The 17,500-nt window shown below is 36.5% G+C and overlaps 1 protein-coding gene across 3 annotated transcripts in view; it reads left to right on the top strand.

Moving 5' to 3' along the window:
• Window positions 1-17,500, top strand: part of LOC136831516 (hemocyte protein-glutamine gamma-glutamyltransferase-like) — an 87,441-nt gene that overhangs the window by 27,757 nt on the left and 42,184 nt on the right. The gene's annotated exons all lie outside the window — the stretch shown is intronic.

Genomic DNA, 17,500 nt, shown 5'->3' with positions numbered 1-17,500 from the left:
GGTCGATGCGACGGGGCACAAACAAGGGGACCTTTTGAAGCCTCTTGAAACCTCCTGCAAGTCACGCACGAAATATTTTATTCGCGGTGATGAGAGAGAGAGAGAGAGAGAGAGAGAGAGAGAGACGGAGGCTGACATCACGAGATTCTCTCTTATATAATTTCGGGGCTTTTTCTTTGCACACCAAAAATAGACACTTGCATAAATGCAAGTAAGGTTGATAAGGTGGTCAAGGGAATGACAGGTCTGGCGTGGACCTCTGGACTCAACACGCTAACTGAAACGCTTTTACTCTTTTTAATTATCAGTTTACCATAATCAGTTAATGTCAGAAATGAAGTGCGTTGGTTTTTCGTAAAGATTCACTGATATAGAATTTTAGGTCGTAATTTACTAATAAAGTTTTATAAAACTACTCTTTAAACGAAAATGGTTATTATTGAGGAAAAGTTACGTTATTTAAAGGAAATTCATTTACTGCTTTAAAAAGGGCGTTCTCTGAACCGAAATCACTTACTGCAATTACATAGAAAGCTGTATTTAAACCGACAATCAGTTCCTACAAGGACATAGGTTATTTATACTGATAATCAGTTATCCTTGTTGGAAAAAAATATTTTAACCGGAAATCAATTTTGATTACGAAATAAGAAAAAAATAATGTAATTATAACCGTAGACCACTTACTCCTTTAAGATGAACTAAAAATTACTTTAACAAAGGTTACTTGCCACGTTGCAATACTAAAGACTATTTGAACCAAAAATCAGTTGCCAAAAAGAATAACTTATCTTTTCTTTCTGTATTTCCTGTTACCTTCTGTAACTTCTTTCAAATGAGTACCATATTCTCTGGAAGCTTGAATTTCATGGTAGTGACCCCTTTGGTGGGCTTGTTCCATATGAACAGGGTTAGTGTTCTGAATAATAATAATAATAATAATAATAATAATAATAATAATAATAATAATAATAATAATAATAATAATAATTAAAAAATACCCTTAGTAGCATGAGTCTTAGAATGGAGAAACAAATCCACTGTTATGTATGGGCACATATATTTAAAAATAATGACTTTTAAGTGCGTGTACCCGTACATAAATGTGGGTTTGTTTCTTCAATAATAATAATATAATAATAATAATAATGATGGTAATAATAATAATACAGGTTTTGTAAACAAAATGGCAGTTTCAGCAGCATTTATTTTATATAGTAAACGCTCAATTCGTCTTATCAATTATTTTTCTTGCGCTGGAATGGTTGCAAGCAATTGATCGATATTCATATCCGGTGGTTGATGCCCTAACGAGAAGGGCGAAACTAGTCGACACCCTACGAGAACCACCTCCTACACACCACTAAACCACCGGACATGAATATCGGTCAATTGCTTGCAACCATTCCAGAGCAAGAAAAGCAACTGATAAGACGAATTGAGCGTTTACTATATAAAATAAATGCTGTTGAAACTGCCATTTCGTTTAACAAAACCTGTATTAAAGAAGGTCTTTCTCCTAATTTTACAAACAATAATAATAATAATAATAATAATAATAATAATAATAATAATAATAATAATAATAATGACAACAACAACAATACTATGAAATGAAGCAGTTATTTTAAACGGAAATAATTCCCACTGGAAAGAAAAACAAAAGTTCTTTGGATCGAAAATTAACCCCCAAAGAGGGAACATGAACGAAGAAGCCTTATGTTTACACAGCTCATCTCTACTTACGAGCCAGGTTGCATATTTTGCTACTTAAATGGAGTGACTGGCAGACAGGATATATATTTGTTCGGTTCCGAGAGAGGTTTGAAAATGATGTGATATTTATTTGCGTCTTAGTTCCTCTCATAGATTTGTGAGATATTTCAAGAATCGGAATAGTCATTCTTTTCGTATTTCAAGATTAAAGATTACGCTTCCTTAATTGTTTATGACTGACGTGTAGCGACACTCTCCCAGCTCACGAATTCTATAAATGGAGCCGCGAAATGTCACTTTCCCCTCACGCGAATCTGATTACAGCAGCGAAAAAATGGCTATTTTTTATTGACACGAATTCTACGAATGGATCTACGAAAAGTGTCACTTTTCACTCACGAATCCTAAAAAGACAGCCACGAAAACTTTTTTTTTTCAGTCACTCATATTCTTTTGGTGTGTCCACGAAAAATGTCACTTTCCACTCACACGAATTCTACGAATGCATCCATGAAAAGTGTCATTTTTCACTCACGAATTCTACGAATGCATCTGCGAAAAGCGTCACTTTTCACTCACGAATCCTAAAAAGGCAGCCACGAAAACTTTTTTTTTTTCACTCATATTCTTTTAATGTGTCCATGAATAGTGTCACCTTCCACTCACACGAATTCTACGAATGCAGCTACGAATATTTCACATTTCAATCACAAGAATCCTAAAAAGGTAGCCACGAAAGTTTTTTTTTACTCATATTCTTTTGATGTGTCCACTAAAAGTGTCACTTTTCACTCACACGAATTTTATGAATGCAGCCACGAAACTTGTCACTTTCCATTTACACGACTTTTTAGAATGTACCCACGAAAATCTTTTTCACTCACATATTCTATGGATGCATCTATGAACATTTTTTCCTTCACTCTCACGAATCCTACGAATGTATCCACGAAAACTCTTTTTTTTTCACTCACACGAATCCTACGAGTGGATCTAGGAAAAAGTGTCACTTCCCATTCACGCTAACAATTAAGAAAAAAGTCTCTCTCTCCAATCGCTCGAATTCTGAAGGAGTCACTTTTAACAGAAATCGTTATATTTTATCATTTGCGACTTTACCGTCTGCGTCAGTGGTTCTCAACCTGGGGGGCGTGTTCCCTAGGGGGGCGTCAACAATTTCCTGGGCCGGGGGGCCGCGAGCCTTAGAGAAAAAAAAATTCGCTAATTATATTCTTTATTCTCTTAACAAGAGTCGTTACGAAGTGTCGAGTATCTCACTAATTCATTCCATTTTCCTTTAAATCTGGGAGGGAATTTTACTCATAAATGCGAGGGGGTGGGGGGCGCGGTAATAAAAAGGTTGAGAACCACTGGTCTACGCTTTTACAAACTAGGATGTTTGAGATGATGGGTCCTCGTTATTATGTCCTATATAGTGAGGCCTCTCTAGATATTAACCAACAATGCGAAACCCAAGCCTATCCTAAATGTCACTGATTCATCGGAATAGTTGTAGCCTAAATCTTAACTTTATATATTCAAATAATTGTGGACATACGGTTGTTGCGCAATCGATCATTGTAACTATTTTGTTATCCTTTTAAAAATAGTCTATACGTTGACATTTTATGTTGCCAAAGTATTCTCTATGCTTGATATTTCCCAACCTATTTTTTATACTTCCTAACCTATTTTTCCCTACGCTATTTTTCGGACAGGCCTATTTTCATTGCTTTGCTATTGTTTACATATATGGTCGAGACAGTGAGCCATTTAAAATGCAGTCCTTATGGCTGAAAATTCCGTTGGGATTCAGTAAAATTTAACATCCATTTTACTTTTTCACTCAAAGACTCATTTCCGTAAGATAGATTCATATTTAGTAAAATTAAATAGTTCGTCCGGGTGCTCTCATCAAAATAATCTAATTCTGTTTACAGCGGACAGCAAATTAATGATAAATCCGTGCCCTGCTCCGTATCTTAACTTAGGAAGGAACTTAAAACTAAAATGGTAATTTCCTCATACGAAAAGATTTACAGTATCTTCCTTATCAAGTAACTTAGAATTTAGTTAATGATATATATCAGTAACTCATACCTTTGAAATGCATATACTTAAATTTGCGATGTATAGGTTAGGACTTATAAAGTTTAGTTCGTATATCTCATTCACATTAGATTGCCCCGTAATTATTTGATATTCTCTCTTCATATTCATTCTTTTTTTTTTTTTGTAGCTTTCTTAAATGAAAAATAAGGAAATATTCAAGATTCAAGGTCTCAGGGGCAAAGGGAAGGATGCAATTGTTATGGTTAGTCAGTTTTTGCTTGTCCAATTTTACACTGTTTCAAGACTTATTTTTTCTTGTCTATTTTTCGCACAGTTTTAAGGCAATTTTATTTTTATTGATAATTTTACTATTGCTCTACCCATACTTCTGTCGTTGATGACAATATTATAAATAACAATTAGATTACGTGTTTATAATCGTCACACAACAAAGGATGTTCAGATCTCATTTACTTTACTATCCAATAATGGAAGAAACATTCAATGTTTTTTGTAACGAACAAGTCAGTTTCTTGGCTTTAACAAATGTCCGACGCCCCGAGAATCCATTCTAGACCATGTAATTATATCCTTATTAAGCGGCAAACACAATAACCTCTGATGGAACTACATGTTTTGGCTAAATGATTGGGAACCTCAATTTTACGAGACAGGCGTATTTAAGGATTACATCCTTAACTAGTATTTAATCCTCTGTTTTTCTTGGTTATCCTAACGGAGACGATAAGGATAACATTTAATCTTGGTTATGCTAGTTGTAGACGATAAGGATAAAATAACATGAGACGGATATAGTACCAGCTGTATACAAGAATATTTGTTAAATATTAGTCACTCAGATATTTTGTCGTTGCTTTCATAAGTCGAAATGTATTCTGGAATACAAATTACATACAAGTGTTGTAGCTATTTTCTGATAGAGTCATATTTAATCAAATTAAATAGTTGGTCCTGGTGCTCTCATCAAAGTAATCTAAAGCTGTTTACAGCGGACAGCAAATTAATGATAAATCCGTGCCCTGCTTCGTAATTTAACTTGGGAAGGAACTTAAAACTAAAATGGTAACATCCTCATACGAAAAGAATTACAGTATCTTCCTTATCAAATAACTTAGAATTTAGTTGATGATATATATCAGTAACTCATAGTGACGACATCACCATAAGATATCACTATAAGATAAAGTGACAAATACACCAATCCACATCAGCTCTTACAAACCAAACGCACGAACCCCATTGTGATTTCGCAAAGCCAAGTGCTTGTGGGATTCCCAAACCCCGTATCCCCCTCCCCCGTTCTCCCGAGAGACTTGAAAATCCCAAACAAGCCTCGATCAACTGTTGAATGGAAAACTTTATCTCCCATCTCCTCTGAGAAAGGAGAAGGAAGAAGAAGAAGAAGAAGAAGAAGAAGAAGAGGAACGAGACAGCCATCAGCCATCAGGCTCTAACTCATCTTCTGCCTCGGCGGGGATCAGAGTCTTGGACCGTCTCCTTCTTCTTCTTCTCCTTCTCCTCCTTAGGGTTTTGTTAACTCACTCATTTGTATTCTGGGCGTGCCGCAGGCGTCGTGCATAATGAGTTTAACCTTGGTCTCACCTTTTAACCTGCTTTATGGGCCCTGTAAGGAAGTGATGGTCCCGGGGGGAGCTCGAGGAGAGAGAGAGAGAGAGAGAGAGAGAGAGAGAGAGAGAGAGAGGTCACGTGAGGACGACTGAGAGAGAGAGAGGATAAAAAGTACTGGGGTCTTGTTGCTAGGGTCTCTTGGGACCCGCACGCTGTCTTGAACCGGCCGGGTTGTTTAGTACTAGCAACTTGTTTTGAACCAGCGAAGCCGGGCTTGCATTAGTTAACCTTCACGGCGATTAAAGAATTTCTAAATTTGACTGATCAAGATGATTTGCATTCAGATGCCGAATTAAGAAACGGGCCAACGAACAGAGTGGATCAGTTAGTTCCTTACTTAGTTTAACTAACAGGGCTGGCTAAGAGGGGCTGTAGCACTCCACCGAGCTGTATAACTGCATTACTACCCTAGTACCATTCTCCTCTCATTTTAGTACATTTTTATCTATTTATGTATTTATTAATTTATTCTTCCTGTATTTCCCCTTACCTCTTCTTACGTCTTCCTAATGAACGCCATATTCTATGGAAGCTTGAAGTTCAGTTCGATGGCTCCTGTGGTGGGCTTGTTCCCTATGAATAGGGCTCATCTTCTGAATAATAATAATAATAATAATAATAATAATAATAATAATAATGCGTATTATGAGCTGCAAATGCAAAGATCCGTCTGAATGTTGCTCAAACCGGAAAACCGATGAAGTGATGAGATTTGATTTGAAGTCATGGACGACGAGAGTCCCTGTATCCTTTGCATCCTTCAAGCACACTTCAAGAGGTCCTTGCATCCTTTTAAGTAAGGCGATCTCCAGCCTTTATCAGCTTGCAGATGCAATGAGAGCAGTTAGCGCTTTCCCCAGGCGCGTCTTGACAATATCAGGGGAAGGGCAGTGGCTCTGAAGAGATGTTGTTATCGGTCTCCTTAAAAGGAGAGAGAGAGAGAGAGAGAGAGAGAGAATCTACAGTATAGAACGTGCAGTTACCCACGCAAGAGGTAGGAATGGAGAGGGAGAGAGAGAGAGAATCTACAGTATAGAAAGTGCAGTTACCCACACAAGAGATAGGAATTGAGGGAGAGAGAGAGAGAGAATCTACAATATAGAACGTTCAGTTATCCACACAAGAAATAGGAATGGAGAGAGAGAAAATCTACAATATAGAACGTTCAGATACCCACACAAGAGATAGGCATGAAGAGAGAGAGAGAGAGAATCTACAATATAGAACGTGCAGTTACCCACACAAGAAATAGGAATGGAAAGAGAGAAAATCTACAATATAGAACGTTCAGACACCCACACAAGAAGTAGGAATGAAGGGAGAGAAAGAGAGAGACAGGGAGGGAGGGAGAATCAAAAGTCAGTAAGAGGCTAGCCAAAGTGCTATGTGCAGTGTCAAAAGGGTCTGTATTCTGCAATATGTTTTGACAAAGAGAAAACTTTATTTTGCAAGAAAACTTAATCTTTTTTTTTTTTTTTTTTTGCTTTATTAAAAATAAGTTATAAAAGATAATGACATGCCAAGGACAGTGTCAGAGAAGGTCACCCAGAGAATAACATTGTCATGAAACGTAATGAATTGGACAGCCTTTTAAAAGATGTTGGTCATTAAAGCTTGTGTTAATGTGGGTTAATAATTCAAGAACAGCGGAAAGTCAAATCACTTGCAGGAATTCATATTGCAGTTGAGCCATTTTCTCCTCAGAACCTTTGACGCACTATGAATTTTAATGAATTCGTCTTAAAGAACTTCGTGAATTCATTCTGCTGTTGAACCATGTTCTCCTCAGAACCCTCGGTGTATTATGAATTTTAATGAATTCTTCTTAAAGAACTTCATGAATTCATGTTACAGTTGAACCATGTTTCTCAGAACTTTTGACGTATGAATTTTAATGAATTCAATTAAAGAACTTCGTGAATTCATTCTGCTGTTGAACCATGTTCTCCTCAGAACTCTTCAGAACCTTCGTTGTGTTATGAATTTTAATGAATTCATTTTAAAGAGCCTTAGAAGAGGCCAATGCTCGTCTGATAAAAGAGGAAAGAAAGAGGTGTCCTCTTACCTCATTGCATCGTCCAAAACTCATAAAATCGACTGTTAATTGCCAGAGAAAACAACTGAAGGTGAAATCACATCCTATTTATCCTTACATAAGCAGTAAGGTCTGCTTACATTACCGGAGGGGTGACTGGTTGGGTCTAAATTGATTCGGTCTATGAGACTGGCAAGAGAGAGAGCTCCCTTTATCCAAGTGGGATTCCGATCTGATATTGCATCGAGTCCTCCTCGCTAAGAGATATAGGTGTCGTTATCGATTCATAAAATGCTAATTCCCGTAAGAGGGGGGTTAGTGCCGTCAGTGCAACTCACGCGGAGCACTGTAGGCATTACTTGAGGTTCATTGCAGCGTCCCTTCGGCCCCTGACTGCAACCCCTTGCGTATTCTCTTTCTTCCGTCTTATTTTCCACTCTCTCCTAACAGTCGTTTCATAGTGCAGATGCGAGGTTTTCCTCCTGTTACACCTTGAAGGCCTTTTCACACTTACTTTCCCTTTCAGCGCTGAATGACCTCTTAGATCTCACCACTTAGCCATCGGCCTTAATTTTATATTCCAATTCCAGTACCATAAAGTTAAGTATACCTTAGTTTTACCTGACCACTGAGCTGATTAACAGCTCTCTTAGGGCTGGCCCGAAGGATTAGACTTATTTAACGTGGCTAAGAACCAATTGGTTACTTAGCAGGGGGACCTACAGCTTATTGTGGAATCCGAACCACATTATAGCGAGAAATGAATTTCTATCACCAGAAATAAATTCCTCTAACTCTTCATTAGCCGGCCAGGGAGTCGAGCTCAAATTTATATCGTCCAAGATAGTATGGCCTGGTCTGAACGTATTCGATTCCTAAGGACTTTGGGAATTTCCTCGCGGGCTGCTTACAAGAAAGAGCCCGTGCTGGCACAAGGCCGCTTAATCTAGCAACAGAAAATCGATTCGTAACTAAAGACATTTTGTCCAGGATCGCTCAATTTAGGTAACACCTCATGCGGTGTACTGTAGGCATTACTAAAGGTCATTTGCAGCGTCCCTTCGGCCCCTAGCTGCAACCTCTTTCATTACTTTAACTGCACCTCCATCCGTATTATCGTACTTCCATCTCGCTGTCCACCACTTCTTAACAAATATTTCATGGTGCAACTGCGAGGTTTTCCTCCTGTTACACCTTTCAGACCAACCTACTCTCAATTTCCTTTCCGGCGTTGAATGACCTCATAGGTCCCAGTGCTTGGCCTTTGACGTAAACTTTATATTCAGTTCAGTTCAATTCGTTGATAGCAATGGTCTCATCTGGGCGCGTTCCATTTGAGAGCATCCTGTCCGGAAGGTAATCATTTCGCAAATAATAATATAAAACGTGAAAGGTCGACTCAGGCTTAATCATTCCTTGATAAACTTTCCGTCCTTAGGATAAAAAATTATATAACTGTGATGAGACGGTGTCCCAATTAGGTTAACTGTACTATATTTTTTGTGACATATGGAAACAATACCTTACTTAGAAAAGGTAATTTTAACATTGCGTTAATGGGCTAAAACGCGGTGTCATATTAGGCAAAAGTTTATTTTTAGAATTGCGTTGCAGTGATAAAACAATTTCATTACTAAAGGACTTCTCATTACGGTCATTCATTCCCATTCACCTCAAAGGAAATGTGCGTGGGTTTAGGTGTTTCCACGACCGGAAAAGGATGCATTTATCAAACTTTCAGTTTTGTTCTTTATTTGTTTTTGTATTTATTCTTCTCTCTGAGCTTACGGGTATATTAGCATTTAGCGGGTTGCCAGTTTTGTTCTTATTGGTTTATGTGATTTAATCTTTGATCTTTATATATGTGTATGTATATATATATATATATATATATATATATATATATATATATATATATATATATACGTATATGTATGTATGTGTATATATATATATGTACACATACATACAGTATATGTATGTGTGTGTGCGCGCATTTATTTATATCATTAAAACCAATTGTGTATGCATACATATAAATATATATATATATATATATATATATATATATATATATATATATATATATATATATATATATATATATATATATATATATATAGCTTAAGGATACAGATATATATATATATATATATATATATATATATATATATATATATATATATATATATATATATATATACGTTACACAACAAGATTTTGGGAAGGTTTAATCGCTATTTAAAACAAAATATTAATTGCTTTAAGATCTTCAAAGAAATAAAATGAAAATACTTAAGTAGCATTAGTCAGGTATCTATATAAATTAGTCCCTTTAAATAATAAGTCCACATTCATGTACTGAATTGAATTGAATATAGAATTTAGGCCAAAGGCCAATCACTGGGACTGATGAGGTCATCCAGCGTTGAAAATGAAACTGACAGTAAAGGGTTTGAAAGGTGTAACAGGAGGAAAACCTCGCAGCTGCACTATGAATCCATTGTTAGGAGAGGGTAGAGAGTAAGATGGAAGAAAGAGAATATGAAAGGCGGTACAGTAAAAGGAACGAAATGGGTTGCAGCTAGGGGCCGAAAGCAAGCTGCAAAGAACCTTAAGTAATGCCTACAATGCACCACATGAGGTGCGCTGAAGGCACTACCCCCGCCCCCACTATACGGGGCCATATTCATGTAGATGTCTTACTTCTTAAACTCCCTCCCCACCCCCTCCGACGCATACCACGAGTATGTAAAATACATCAACGACCCTTCTCCATTAAACCGGAAATGTCATCACCGTAATTACATGTCATTTCATAGGGTAATGAGGATTCGCTCTCACAGATACGTGGCTGTTACGACACGGAATCAGTGTCCGGATAACTCCGGATTACGGATATGGGAAATCAGATTGCGGATGGGAGGGTGTTGGAGGATTGAAAGGTTAAAATAATTTAAAAACGAATTTTTTTTTTAAATTGATTTGTGTTGTTATTCCTTAAGCTAATAAGTATGTATTACTGTTTTTTAGAAAGCGTGTTTTTATCAGTTGTTATTATTATTATTATTATTATTATTATTATTATTATTATTATTATTATTATTATTATTATTATTCAGAAGGTAAAACTAACGCTTGAGACGGCATTCTGTAACTCGTATAACACACCCTTCTTAAGATAAATCAAATACACTAAGATGTTGTTATAAAGACCAATATTATTATTATTATTATTATTATTATTATTATTATTATTATTATTATTTCTTAAGGTAAAACCTACGCATAAGACTACTCTCGGTAACGTCTTCTAAATGCTTATTCTTCTTCTCTTATACCTTGTAACAGTCGAATCATTTCTACCTTCCTTAAGATACAAGATACACAATGACGCCAGATCATTTTAGCCCTCAACTTCTCCCTCCATTTAAAACTTCTTTACAGGAGCCAGATTGTCTGTTAATTAACCTCCAACGAGTTTGTGAAGTTCGGCGGCCGGGAGGTTGTGTTATTAGACCAGGGACATCCTTAGATCCCATTTAAAAATAGACTCGGCAGGGCCTCCCAGGGAAGAAATTACGGAAGACGTAAGCTCTCTTTTCTTCTCGTGTTTTCAGGTCCCTTTCGAAATTAAGCGTCCTCTTGCACCATCTCTCTCTCCCTTTGAAAGCGAAGCCTGGGTCTACAACAAAACTCTGAGGGCAGAGAGAGAGAGAGAGACTTTTCTAGCGGAATGTCACCAAACCGGTATTTGTAATAACCTTACTCCCCCACCCGTCTACCCCTCTCCCAACGACTCCGTCACCATCCCTCCCTCCACGCGGGCTTGTTGCTATGGCTAAAATTATTGTTGTTGGCTAAGATTCATGTCCCGTCTTTTTGCTTTTATCTGTTCTTCTGGCGTTTAATGGTGTTTCTGAGCCGTTTATCAGCGGTGAAGTGTGTTGGTGAAGGAGAAATTGCCATAGAATTTTTGCTTGTTTATAAGATGCGATGGAAATTAATTTTTTTTATAAGCGATTACAGTTATTCACGTGTTAGTTGACTCCAGCAATGGTAAATTTCTAAATTTTCTGGTTTTTATTCCTTGCTGAATTGATCTTTCCAATCAGTTTTGCTCTTGATAACGTAGAAATCAGTGGCTTTTTAAAGCACGTTTCATGCAGATGTCATTTTATCATTTTCAGTTCCGATAAAAATTTCATCCACACGGTAATTCGTACAGTATATGCATATGAAGAGCGTCAAATTTGGACTTCACTTGTTTAATTATTTTTCCATGGAGACGAATCTTGTTTGTAACTACTTCTGTCATTTTGAAAGTTTTCACATTCGTGGAAATTTTGTTACAACGCCTATGGTTATAATATTAAATGTAGAAACGTAATATGTTAGATTAATTTTAGTTTGTTAACGGGACATGTCTTGCATTTTTGTATATGCCAATTTTAGCCATTTTATTTTTGTTAGGTTCTCTGGCCCAACTTTCTATTGCGTCATAGCAAATTCCCTCAACTTCGGAAGCTCAGAATATATATATATATATATATATATATATATATATATATATATATATATATATATATATATATATATATATATATATATATATTTCAAGCTTATTTGCAGCCCGCGCTTTGAAGCATGGCTTCATCTTCGGGGGCAAAATACAAAAGTTATAGCAACTAAAATCAGTATATATGGCACAGCAAAGAACGTTCACAATAAAATATACAAAAAAACAAACGACTTTTTTTCCTACAATAATCCGTACATTTTTACACCATGCACTATCTACAAACTGTTTACGAATTCGTCTGGAAAGAAGGTGTTGATTTTACACAGAATCTTGATGAGACTTATTTAGGAAGAGCAGCGAAGAAGGCCACCAGTTTCTCCTTTCTCGGAGATGACCATTTTCATGTCAAACCGGATGGAGTTGATTCGGGCGTGTTGGGGAAATTATAGGGATTAAACCCGTGCTCCTTGTGGTGGTGGGCTGCGCTGCATATTTTTTGAACGCTTAAAGGGTCGCTTTAAACTTTATCTGTTTATTTGTTTCTTTATTTTTTGCACGGTATTTGTTCGTTCGATCTGATAAATTTCTGTTGTGTTTTATAGCACCTAGAAGTGGCGATATATACAATATATATATAGGCCTATATACATACATAGATGCAGAATCTACTGGTCGAGAAGTTAAGAGGGCAGTGTCGCTACTAGAATTACACACACACACACGTATATATATATATATATATGAATAACTTTTACTATAATACCACAGCATAATATATATGAAGATAAAAGTAAGTAAGTATAGCTTAGTTTTACCAGACCACTGAGCTGATTAACAGCTCTCCTAGGGCTGGCCCGAAGGATTAGAGTCAGACTTATAAAACACTATTTGAACGTTGCAGCCATATATTTCGAGCACTACCGTCTGTGCCCCTGTTCACTGGTAAAATATGGGCAGATGGAATGTTACAAGGGTATATATACAAATCATATGTATAGATAGATAGATAGATATAGATATGTGTGAGTGTGTGAACGTCTTTTACTCTTATCTAAGAGTGTATTATGAAGATGAAAAGAGCCATAAAAACTGTATCCGGTATCTAAGAGGCACAGTCCGGTTAAGGCCTTGAAAACCCTTGAACATTTGGTCACAAATAAACTTCTTATACGATTTTGGTGTAAATTGGATTTTTTTTTCGAATCTAATGATCAGCATGCTTAAGAATGAATAAATAAACTTCGTAGAGTAAATTCCGTTTATGGTATTCTCGGTGAGAGAAATCGTTGCTTCGATAAAAACGAGTTTTGATGAAATGCCCTAATTGGCAACTCTCGTCAACGGCTGTTTTATGCCTACGTGCGTTATACCTTTGCCATCAACTCCATTACAAGAAAAAAATCTAAAGAGTTTTCTAGTTAATCTCCAAGACAAAGAGAAACTATTCATGTCAAGGTTTTTTTCGGAGAGAGAGAGCGTTTATGTTCTTACTTTTATAGCCTAGTTTTTTCTGTCTTGTGACCTAAAAGACAGTTATTCAGTATTGTCCATATCAGACAACAATGTCGCCATTAGGGCAAGGAACTCTGTAATTAGACTCTCACTAACAGCTGTTTTTAGTTGGTCTAATCACAGCGTTTTATTCCTTGATTTGCTCATTCGTTTCGTGACGTTGTTTTCTTATTTTATGTCTTTTTTTATACTCTTTTATTTTTCTTGCACATTTTGTTTCCTGCTTTGGAAAGAACAACAAATCCTTAGGGATGAAGGTGCTAGCCCCACGCCCTTTTTCTTAGCCCCAGCAGAGGCTAGCACCTATTCACATCTGGGTCAACTGATGGGCGGGAGGCAGGGAATCATACCACGGACCTCGCTAATGCGAACCAAGCACTTTCTTAGTACTGGGAAAGGGGAAAGTTTTAGCTAACTCAACATATATCCTTTTTTTATTCCTTTATAATTTTTGTAGTTATGAACAACTTTACAAGGTTGATTTACACATAAAATTAAGCGAATAGCTCTGTAAACATTTTAAAAGCTCTCTCTCTCTCTCTCTCTCTCTCTCTCTCTCTCTCTCTCTCTCTCAGAATACCTTTGGCCTAAATTTGATATTCCATTCCATTCCCAAGAATAAGTTTGAGAGCCTAGATTCATCATTTTTGTTCTCTCTCTCTCTCTCTCTCTCTCTCTCTCTCTCTCTCTCTCTCTCTCTCTCATATCTTGGCAAGCATCTTATGGGGTGGGGCATATAACTCTCATGTGGATCACTGTGTCTAAATTTCGAGATACACATCTTGACAGAGAGAGAGAGAGAGGGAGAGAAAGGCAGGTGATCATGCCCCGTGATACGGAAATGCCCCAACCGGAGGAGATAAACAATGGGCAAATGGCAAAAAATCTCCTGACAGGAAAGGGCAGACTCGTCTCGTACGTAGATTTTGCCACACGTGCATTGTCTGTTGAGGGGGTTGGGGGGGAGACATAGCAGCGGCCTGAATTGGATGATGATTCTTCGTGGTTTCTCTCTCTCTCTCTCTCTCTCTCTCTCTCTCTCTCTCTCTCTCTCTCTCTCTCTGATGATGATGATTCTTTGTGTTTTTCCTCTCTCTCTCTCTCTCTCTCTCTCTCTCTCTCTCTCTCTCTCTCTCTCTCTCTCTGATGATGATTCTTTGCTTTTTTCCTCTCCTCTCTCTCTCTCTCTCTCTCTCTCTCTCTCTCTCTCTCTCTCTCTCTCTGACTTGAAATATGGTATGTAGTGCACTGTATGCCAGACTTAGGTATGGGTAATCTCAGATTCAACTTTGAACGAAGAGCATTCCTCATTGTAAATTAAGATTTCGTATTTTATTTTCATTTTCCATCTGAGCAGAGGCAATCATTAGCAGTAAAATTACCTAAACATAACTGCACAATTTATTTTCATTCTCCAATTAAGCAGAGGCAGTCATTAAGAGTAAAATGACCTAGATATAACTGGGCAGTTTACAGAGAGAGAGAGAGAGAGAGAGAGGGAGTATGAGGTGACACAAGACTATTTTCCCTTAGGTGATGTCATGTCTGCCATGTAAGAAGTGATAAGAGAGCCCATAATTCCTAGAGCAGAGAAAAACTACGAGCTGTTACCCTGCTCTTGACTCTTTTATATCTTATTTCTGCTTCGCGTTCGAGAAAAAGGGCCTCAGTTTATGCAGAAATATATTTAGAAAGATTTTTATTCTTATTCCTGCTTTGCGTTTGAGAAAAATGGCTTTGATTTATTTCGAAAGATTTATATTCTTATATCTGCTTTACGTTTGAGAAAAAGGGCCTTAGTTTATGCAGAAATATATTTCGATAGATTTATATTCATTTTCTGCTTTACATTTGAGAAAAATGGCCTTAGTTTATGCAGAAAAATGGCTTTAATTTATGCAGAAATATGTTCCGATAGATTTATATTATATCTGCTTTACGTTTGAGGAAACGTGCCTTAATTTATGCAGAAATATATTCGATAGATTTATATTCATATCTGCTTTATATTTGAGGAAAAGTGCCTTAATTTATGCAGAAATATATTCCTAAAGATTTATATTCTTATATCTGCTTTACATTTGAGAAAGATGGCCTTAGTTTATGCAGAAATATATTCCGAAAGGTTCGCCTTTCGTCTGCGTATCTAAGAGAGGTCGACCTCACGTAATATGTTTGGTCGTTGTGGAATCACAGGTGCTGTGGAATACTGACGGTGCCAACAGGTGATTACCTCTCATAAGTTTGTTCTTTATTTGCATTTCTGAGAGATCTGTTCTCTGTATGAATGTGTATGTATATGTATATATATATATATATATATATATATATATATATATATATATATATATATATATATATATATGTGTGTGTGTGTGTGTGTGTGTATACATACCTGTATATATATAATATATATACTTATATGTATGCACTGTATACAGTATATATATACTTATATATATGTATATATTAAACTTGATCACATGCACAATTGTTCTTTGCATTGTTGCAATTAATAACAGGAACTCATTTAATCAGGATGGTGTCTAGTGGAGGTTTTTATTAAAAAAAAAAAGTTAAAAACTTGTAACTTTTCATTTTAAATCTCCCCTAGATACCATCCTGTTTAGATGAGGTCCTATATACATACATATATATACATACATATATATATACATATATATATATATATATATATATATATGTGTGTGTGTGTGTGTGTGTGTGTGTGTGTGTGTGTGTGTGAGAGAGAGAGAGAGAGAAATACGTTAAATAAGTTGAAAATTGTCTAGCAGCAATCCCGACAACATTCTCGTCCTGTGCTTGCGAGGAGCTTATCTAAGATACACAAACAGCTTAGATCCTCTGAACAAGTTGAAGCTGCATAAACGTCCTCGGGATGATAATAATAATAAGGAAAGAACATTATTATTATTATATTATCTGCTATTATCTCCGAAAGCGAATTTGAACTTTTGTTTGTTTTTATCGATACGTCAACATAATGCTTTGCTTGTACACGGGACTGCGCGGTGAGTATACTCTCTCTCTCTCTCTCTCTCTCTCTCTCTCTCTCTCTCTCTCTCTCTCTCTCTCTCTCCTCTCTCTGGTGATGATGATTCTGTGTTTTTCCTCTCTCCCTCTCTCTCTCTGATGATGATGATTCTTTGTGTTTTTCCCCTCTCTCTCTCTCTCTCTCTCTCTCTCTCTCTCTCTCTCTCTCTCTCTCTCTCTCTCTCTCTCTCTCTCTGACTTGAAATATGGCATGCAGCGTACTGTATGCCTGGCTTAGGTATGGGTAATCTCAGATTCAACTTTGAACGAAGAGCATTCCTCGTGTAAATTAAGATTTCGCATTTTATTTTCATTTTCCATCGGAGCAGAGGCAATCATTAGCAGTAAAATTTACCTAAACATAACAGCACAATTTATTTTCATTCTCCAGTTAAGCAGAGGCAGTCATTAAGAGTAAAATGACCTAGATATAACTGGGCAGTTTACAGAGAGAGAGAGAGAGAGAGAGGGAGTATGAGGTGACACAAGACTATTTTCCCTTAGGTGATGTCATGTCTGCCATGTAAGAAGTGATAAGAGAGCCCATAATTCCTAGAGCAGAGAAAAACTACGAGCTCTTACCCTGCTCTTGACTCTTTTATATCTTATTTCTGCTTCGCGTTTGAGAAAAAGGGCCTCAGTTTATGCAGAAATATATTTAGAAAGATTTTTATTTTTATTCATGCTTTGCGTTTGAGAGAAAATGGCTTTAATTTATGCAGAAATATATTTCGATAGGTTTATGTTCTTATTTCTGCTTTACGTTTGAGAAACATGGCCTTACTTTATGCAGAAATATATTTAGAAAGATTTTTTATTCATTTTCAGCTTTGCATTTGAGAAAAATGGCCTTAGTTTATGCAGAAATATGTTCCTAAAGATTTATATTCTTATATCTGCTTTACATGTGAGAAAAAGTGCCTTAGTTTTTGCAGAAATATATTCGATAGATTTATATT

This window comes from Macrobrachium rosenbergii, chromosome 48 (genome assembly GCF_040412425.1).
Source record: "Macrobrachium rosenbergii isolate ZJJX-2024 chromosome 48, ASM4041242v1, whole genome shotgun sequence".
Classification (NCBI taxonomy): Eukaryota; Metazoa; Arthropoda; class Malacostraca; order Decapoda; family Palaemonidae; genus Macrobrachium; species Macrobrachium rosenbergii.
Note: the sequence above shows the minus strand (reverse complement) of the source record. Positions and strands in the feature narration are given on the sequence as shown.